This window comes from Microtus ochrogaster, chromosome 1, assembly GCF_000317375.1.
Source record: "Microtus ochrogaster isolate Prairie Vole_2 chromosome 1, MicOch1.0, whole genome shotgun sequence".
NCBI classification, from domain to species: Eukaryota; Metazoa; Chordata; class Mammalia; order Rodentia; family Cricetidae; genus Microtus; species Microtus ochrogaster.
In genome coordinates this window covers 151,071-159,721 of record NC_022009.1, presented here as the reverse complement: position 1 = coordinate 159,721, position 8,651 = coordinate 151,071, and the positions used below count along the sequence as shown (strand labels likewise).

The 8,651-nt window shown below is 43.8% G+C and overlaps 1 pseudogene; it reads left to right on the top strand.

Annotated features, from left to right (window-relative positions):
- Positions 1-4,209: 4,209 nt before the first annotated feature.
- Positions 4,210-8,651, top strand: part of LOC101992796 — a 43,597-nt pseudogene continuing 39,155 nt past the window's right edge.

Genomic DNA, 8,651 nt, shown 5'->3' with positions numbered 1-8,651 from the left:
TGAGTTAGAGGCCAGCCTGGTCTACAAGAGCTAGTTCCAGGACAAGAACCAAAAAAAAAAAAAAAACTACAGAGAAATCCTGTCTCGAAAAATCCAAAAAAGAAAAAAGAAAATGGATTTTGCTAGCAACATGAATAAGCTCATTTTTCCCCAGTTAAGCTTCCCAGTGAAGAAGCAACTCAACCAACACCTTGGTGTAATGTCAAGAGATGCTGAGCTGAAGAGCAACTAAACCATGTCACAAACCCTGAGTCATCTCAATATATGCACCTTGTCTTGCATGGAGTTTGTGTGATTTACTATATAGCGATATAAAATTAATATGGGGGGTAGAATTTCTTTCCAAGGAAAGAAAAGAAAGGATGAAAAAAAGCAGAAGGTCAAAGGTAGACAATGCAGAGTTACATCTAACTGAAAAGTCCAGAGCGGGAGAATGGATTCAGAAAGGCCCTGATTGGCACACACACTGAACATGACTACTTGAGAAGGAAGTCTCTCTGAGCTGCTGCTCTGAGAAAAGTCAAATTTTCGTGGAATTACATATGAACTATTATACAGTTTGGTTTTTACCTCATCAATGGAGGGAGTGAGAATATCTGATTCAGTTCATAAGCCAAGCAGTAAACACTAAGTGCTTTGCGTGTGATAATCACCGCAGCCTAGGTAAGTGTCTTAAGTACCAATTCAGAGATGAGGGAAATGAAGCATGTGGATGCTGGGTGATTCGCTAAGCACTGTGCTAGAACTAAACTCCAGCCTGTCTCCAAAGCTGTAGGTCTCACCAAGCACTACGGACAGGAGAATGAAGGTCAGTGAGAGTGACGTGGAAAAGATATGGATGGACCCTGAGAGTAGAAACTCAGGGGAAAACAGAACGATAGCAACCACCCACTGCAGAGTTAAGCAGAAAGCAGGAACCAGCACTTTGAAGAATTAAATAAATTAAACGTTTTTCACAGTATCAATGAAAAGACGGAAATAATCTTTAAACAAAGAAGTTATATCCTTGGGCAGAAGACTGAGTTTAAAAAAAATAATGAGATTACACAGGAGGGTATCAAAGCATGGTCAGATAAACTCAGCCACTATAAGAAATTTCAAACCAGAGGAAAAACTTTACTAATACTCTTCACCTAGAAACTGAAAATTAGTATCAAATTTCCTTGTTCGGTTTTATGCTTGTAACACTGTGCCATATGAACTAAAGTTGTCCCCCACTCCTCCAAATCAAGATATTGTCTCCAAATTGTATTGGTGTTTAATAAATCTGTGAATTGGAGAACTGCCCACACTATTAGAGGCAGGCATGGGAGCTGAATGGTGTCAGAGTTCTTACAATGAACATTATGGTGACTAGGATTGACAAACCCATCACCCAAGTCAGTCTTCACAAGGTGTGGCTCTGCCCAGGTGGATATTTTACGCTAAAGTATTATCTTGAATTCATTTATTACTCCCCAGGTTGATGCTATTGGGAAATAGTGGAGAGTTTAAGAGGTAGAGCCTAGTGGAAGGTGTTTTGATTGTAGAGAAGGGAATTTCAGTCCTTCCTCTTTCCTCTTTTTGCATCCTGGCCATGAAATGAATATTTCACAGTCAACAGATCCAACTGACCGTAGACTGAAACCTCCAAACCTACGAAAAAAAAATAAAGCTTTCATCTCTGTAAGTTTATTTCACGGTTGGTTACAGTAATAGAAAGGTGACAAAGATGCTTTATAAGCTAGGAAGTCACCCAAGAAGGGCCAGAATTCTCTGGGAAACAGAAGGAACCTGGGTGGGTAGGGATCTACAAACACAGTCATGGACCAACTGAGGATTGGTACTATAAGAAAGCAGGCTTCAAAAGAGAGTGGGTGTGCAGGATGTAGACAGTGTGAACACACATGGAATCAGGTTGAGCACTTTGCTGCTCCTACTAACCAGGTTGCAGCAGCTGGTTCAGCAAAAATCTCCACACACAGCCCTTGCCTGAGCGAGATTTCTCACAACACCTTTCCTAACTATGTCACTGATGCTTCTGGATCGGTGTGGTTTGTGTCATTCTTCATGGGCCTGCCCTGAGAAGCAATCATTTCTGGCCTTCTGCGAACACTCAGTTTACAACCCTGTTTTTCTTCCACAAAAGACAAACATTGTCAAGGCATGTACGTACCTCTAGCGGCGTTGGATCCATCATCAAAGAGGGCTTATGAGGCCAACAAGCACTTATTGATTTCTGGGCCTGTGCAGGATGATGGAGCACTCTTCCTTCAGACACTTCACCTGTTAGTGGCAGAGCAGCTACCACCTGCTTGATGCCAGCCAGGCAGTGGCATGCAGCTGCTCGGGATGTCGGATTTACCCCTTGATGTGAGATGATTGGTCAGTAGGGAACAGTATCAGAAACGTAGGGTCAGAAGTTACATAATGCCTTTGAGGATCCTAAAGCGAGCCACAGCAGGGACATTGATACCATTTTCCAAAAGAATCTGTGAGAGTCTCCCATTCATTAGCTCTCTCCTCCTGTCTGTGTTCATTTTGGTCTCCAACCCAGCTTTTATCCAAAGACATTTGATCCATCCTTACTCTACTGTTTCATTTTTTTAATACCTATCTCAGCTGTTCACTTTATAATCTGGACATAATTTAATCAAAAACTCAGCCCTAAACTGAGAAGATAGCTCAATAGGTAAGAACCTGGCATGTAAGTACTTTAGAACCTGAGTTCCATCCCCAGAACCCACATAATGAAGCTGAGCAGGGTACTGCAGACTTGTAATCCCAATACTGCAGAGGTAGAGATGGCCAAATTCCCAGGGCTCCTTAAAGAGGCAGCCTAGACGTACTTAGTGAGTTTTAAACAAGTAAGGAATCATGTTTCAAGTATGCCTGCATGGGAGTTGGAGAGATGGCTCGTCAACTAAGAGCACTTGTGACTATTTCACAAGGCCAGGTCTGTGCTCCATGGATACACACGATGGTGACAACTGCCAATAATTCCAGCTCCAGAGGATCTGCTACCCTCTTCTAGCATCTGAGGGCACTGGAAGCATTTACTACACAGACATAAATACAGACAAAATGTCCACAAAACAAGAATAAATAAATCATGTTTCAAAACCTACTTACCTCTGCAGGGTCTAGCATGGTGAATCTTCCCACTCCCCTCCAAGCCCAACATCTCCGCAGCCCACCAGATCTAGTCCAGATCCCACATTGAGTTCTCCAACCTTCTCTGGTCTCCTGCGCCTGAACCACAAACGATCTCTAGGCTTTGGCAAGTACCCTCCCTACCTATCCCCCAACCAAAAGGCACTTTGAGCCAAAAGATCCTGAAGCAATGCACTCCAAAAACCCTACAAGACCATGATGGCGAACCTTAACTAGAGAAGAAAAGAAAAGAAACAGCAAAAGTACATAATTGAAGGAGAAAGAAAAACTTTCCATAATAAAAACGGCCTTAAAAATTATAGCCAAAAAAACAAATACAGGAAGCAAGGAAGAAAAAAAAAAACAAAAAAAAATAGGAAGCAGTATTTAGTACTGAAGAGAGGAAGGTGCTTAGTTGAAGAATTGTGGCAAGAAATACAAAGCCATGATTACTAAGACATAAAATACTGCTGAGAACACAAACAACAAAAATCAAAGATCAACAACATACTGACCAAAAATAAAATAGACATTTCAATAGTACCTTTAAATATCAATGGCCTCAACTCTCCAATCAATCGGGCTGACTGAAAGGATCAAGAAGCAAAGTCCATCTATCCGTTGACTACAAGAAACACATCTCTAACACCCAAGCACTCACCCTGGCCTCGAGGATGCTACTATGATGAATAAATATGTGATGGAGAGACAGGAAAAATAGAATATTAGGAGGAGAAATGAGAAAGAGGCAGTCCACTGTGGGGCAAGATGAAACCGAAAAACACAACAGCAGTGAGGAAGAGGCCCTCGGTAACTGCATTGCTACCAAGGGCCATTTGGACGTCTGTAGTCTGGTTTGCTGCCTGAGGCCATGTTGCTGGGGGACCAAACTGATTTGAGTGGCCTGAGCTGGCACGTGAGGCCATGGTGATGTCCAGGCCCAAACTGCCACCAAGGGCCATATCTTGGTCAGTGGTCTTACTGGGCAGGGTCTGTGTTGATATCTGAGGCCCATGTTATCACCAATGACCATGAGGAGCATGTCAGTGATCTGGGCTGCCACCTGAAGCCATATTGATGTCGGAGGGCTGTGCTGAGCTGACCCTGCCCCTCATCAGCCACAGAACCTGGGAGAACCGGTACCATCCCTTGCTGACCTGCAGTGCCAACAGTGATGTAGGTGTAGGAAAGCTCGTCCTGCTCCTCGTGGCATGGGTACCTCACCAAGGTGGCAAGGAAGAGCTGGCCCCAGTGGCATGGGCATGGGCATGGGGGAGGGGCGAGGGGCAAGGGTGGCAAGGGAGCTTAGACCTAGGTTTACCAACTCAGTCACCATCCAGACCCAGATTCAGAGCCTTGAGCTGGCCCACCCTGTCTATGAACTGTTAGAATGTGTGTTAAGGGGCTGGTCCGGCAGAAACATAGATAGTCACAGACTCTCCATGACTCTGGACAACAGCAGGACATAGGAGAGGAGTCTGGGTGAGGGTGCAGTATTGATGGCATAGCAGAAGCCAGAGGCCTCAAACCAGACCAATGACTCATGGCAATGAATGTTTGCAAGTAAAGTTATTTGGGCAAAAACGTATGCTGTGTCTCACACTGCAACTTCCAATACTGTTACCGTGAATGAGGATGTGATGGCGAGGCGGGAAAGATGGAGGAGGAGAGGTACAAGTACGATGGCAGCTCCAACCTAAACAGCAAAGAACACGCGTTCTACTCAGCAGCACATGGAGCTTCTCTAAAACAGACCACAGCCTGGGACACAAAACAATCTTTACAGTTTCAAAAAGATTGAACTCCCTCTTTGTAGTCCGCCTGATCACAATGCAATAAGACAAAACAAACAGCAAACAGACCTCTAGCAAATACACAAGCTCGTGGAGATTAAGGAGCTCATTACGGAACAGTGAGTGGGTCAAAGAGGAAATTAAGAAAGAATTTTTTTAATTCCTGGAAATAAACAAAAATGATAACACAACACAACAAAAATTCTGGGACACAATGAAAGTCTTCTTTCTTTTCTTTTCTTTTCTCTTTTCATTCTTTTTTACTTCCTTTTTATTTATTCTGTGTATCTTTGACATTGTGTATCTTGATCCCATTTCTTTCTCCTGCCCCTTCACATCCACCCTCCACTCCTGCACCTCCCCCCCCCAAAAATAATACAAAATTTAAGAAAAATAAAAGGAAGAAGCGGGATGAACAATCTCATCATGGAAGCTGCAGTGTGACACAGTGAGTCACACAGCAACCCCGTTGTCCATATAGCTTTACTTGCAGTGTTCACTGCAAAGTCATTGATCAAGTTCAAGGTCTCTGGTTTCTGCTACACTATCAATGTTCAACTAGGATTCTTCTTGGATAGCCTGTTGTTGCCCCGTGTTGTAGATTCTGCAGATCCTGCAGCTTTGGGTCTGCAGATCAGGTCTCTTCATGTGCTCCGGCAGATAATAGATGGGGTGGATGTTGGGACGAGACAAATCATAACCCTGGTTCCGGGCACGAGCAGCTGCTGTAGGGTTGGTCCGCCAGCCGGTTCTCCCACTGTCCTCACCACCAGAGTGAGCCCAGCATTGCTCTGGCTAATTCGCCTATTACAGTGGATTTCACAGCCTCAGAGCTGTCCCCATCACCCATCTGTGCTGCAACTGCATGGGTGGAGAGTTGTCACCTCCCCACCACCCCCTCTCCTCCCCCTGCCACCTAAGAAAGCCTGAGACAGATGTGAGAACCTGTCAAGAGGTCACAAGAGTAGCAGAGCTGTCCCTGCCCACCACTAGCTGAAGCACTCAGAAGAGTGGCCCTTGTACCTCACTTGGGCAACACAATAGAACTGGCCCTAGTGGCAGAGGTGTGGGAGAGCCGACCCTGAAAGCCTGCTTTCTTATAGCACCCTAGACCACCCAGCCCAGAAGGGGACCCACTCACTGTGAACCAGACCCTCCCACATCAATTATAAATCAAGAAAACGTACCACAGTGTGACCAACCTCTGGATCCATTATGTCTCCAACCTTCTTTTGCCTCCAAAGCCTGATATTAAGTTTGAATTCTTCCTCTTTCAGCAGAGCTTCCAAAACACACAGAAACAATTAATCAATCACAATTAATTAATTAATTAATCACAAACAATTAATCGGTCTCTAGGAAACACATGTAAAACTAGTCTTTAGATTTTCACTGATTTTCATTCCCATGAATACCCTCATAGTAGTGGTGTTTTATAACCTGAAACTCTCCGATCCATACCATTGCTGCATCCTTCAGAGTTCAGTCCCTTTCCATTCTAGTGCTACAAGATGCCACCAAAAATCTTCTAAAATCTGTGTTTACAAAGCTCAGTTCTGATTGGGCCACCTCGTGCTACTTACAAGACTATCAGATGGAGATAAACTGTCATAACTGGAGATGGTTTTGAAACTCACTATTTCTTACTTAATAAAACCCAAGTATCTTGTCACAGCATCCAGATAATTCTACGGTCATAGAGTTGTTCGTTGAAAGACATTTAGACACATCTTGCCCTAGCCTCCTCAAATGCAATTCCAAAATGTCTTTTCCTGTCTCGTCTTCCTCACTACCTCCAGCACATCCTTTGCTTGAGCGGACTGAGCCAATCATATCTCTGTCACTTCTGCCTCAGTGGCTATTCTCAAAAGCTTTCCTCTGTCCAGATGTTCTTCCCTCAAAGTCTGTCAAAATGTGTTCATTTTTCTAAGTTCCAGGTCAGATGTCCCCTCTTTCACAAATGCTTTCATGATCCTTGCAAATTAAAACTGGTCCCTCCTGAAATTTTCATAACTCTGCTGTAATCCTTTCTCCAGGCGTGGGAACATACTGCCCGGGCTGTAAACAGTTGGGCATCACCTGCTGCTGTCCCAACTGTAGACTCCTGAAGGAGGGGAAACTTGGCTAATTTATTTGCGAGCCTTCTGTGTTATTTTGTTCTGCACTTTAAGGGAAAAAGAAAGACTATTTCCAAGCTATTATTTTCTCCATGTTCTAAAAGACGTCATTGATAGAAGTGGAATTCGAAAATTTCAAGTGAAACCTCACTTTTTGACTGCCAGCAGTGAGCATTGCTTTAGGAAAGAATATATTTCATCTTAGATCTCTATCAAGTAGGAAGCCAGGTCACATTATAGCGAATTTTATTCGATAAATATTTGTAAAGTATCGACCACATGCCGGGGACATTCTGCCAGGTTCTTTGGAAGTACACGAGCATCTACTCATTAAGACGGACAGTCTAGTGAGATGAAACTAAATTTTACAGAGCTGTAGCAGTGCGAGTGCCATATGAGGAGAAATCTGCTGTGAGGGTTTAAATAAGCCTAAAACCAGGGGGAAATCTCTAAGGAAAGGCAGAAGCATATGGACCGCAAAGCCACTCAGGCTCGTTTTGATCCTCCTAACTCCATACACATGGCACAGGCTTGAGCAAAACCCTGAACTGCTCCAGAACTCGGATTCCTCACCCACAAAAGGAGACCAGCCATAACGTACATTCAGCTAGTTTTCCTAAAACATAAGCGCTCAGAAAATAATATAATGCCTTCCCTCCTCTGTCTTTTTCTGGTCCGCAAAGACACCAAAAAAATTAGCCACAGTTCCGGACTCACTTTAGTTCTAAGCAGAATGAGTTGGATCTTTTACCACACTTCAAAATGAGAACCCTGAAAGACCAAATTCCTGGGGTGCTCACATAGCCGAGAATGGGCCTCTGAGAGGACTGCTCAAGTTTCCCTGCAGGTGGTGGCTTTGCTTTGGGGTGGTAAAATCGAGTGCAATTGTCCCAGCATATGAGAGTGGCTTCTCTTCTCCACATGATGGTAAATAATTAAGGCCCCACCCCACAGTTATAAATAGGTTCAGCCTCCAGTGGTCTCAAATTTACCATCTTTCTCAAGTGGATATTTTACTGTTAGAACTCAGTCTCTTCTTTCTGTTTACGCCGGCACTGAACAGTAAGGATTTTTGTTTTTTAGACAAGTTCAATAAAAGCACTAAAGCTGGTGTTTTATAAGGCTTTGATGTGGCATCATCAAGAATATCCATTTTGTAATAAGAAATATATCTTCCTGCTTCCTGGTTCCAAGATCCTTGGGACCCACAAATATCTCTCAGCAAAGGAGTCAAGCATCTCTCAGGCTGTAACACACACTCAAACTACAATCTTAGCTGTCTTTACCAGTCTGTCACTTCTATCAGCACTACAGGATGTATCTTTTTTTAATTATCTTACCACATTTCACTGTTTTCTATGCTTTAAAATCATTTACAGTTGGGCATGATGGCAAAAATCTGTAATTGCAGCCATTCAGGAGGCTGGGAAACAGACAGGGTGTTGAGACCAACCTGGCCTACATTGCAAGGCCCTTCTTCAAAAAAACAACCACGAGGGGTGCACCCACCCAAGGAGACAGTGGGGCTGATCTATTGGGAGCTCACCAAGGCCAGCTGGACTATGACTGAAAAAGCATGGGATAAAACCGGACTCTCTGAACATGGCGA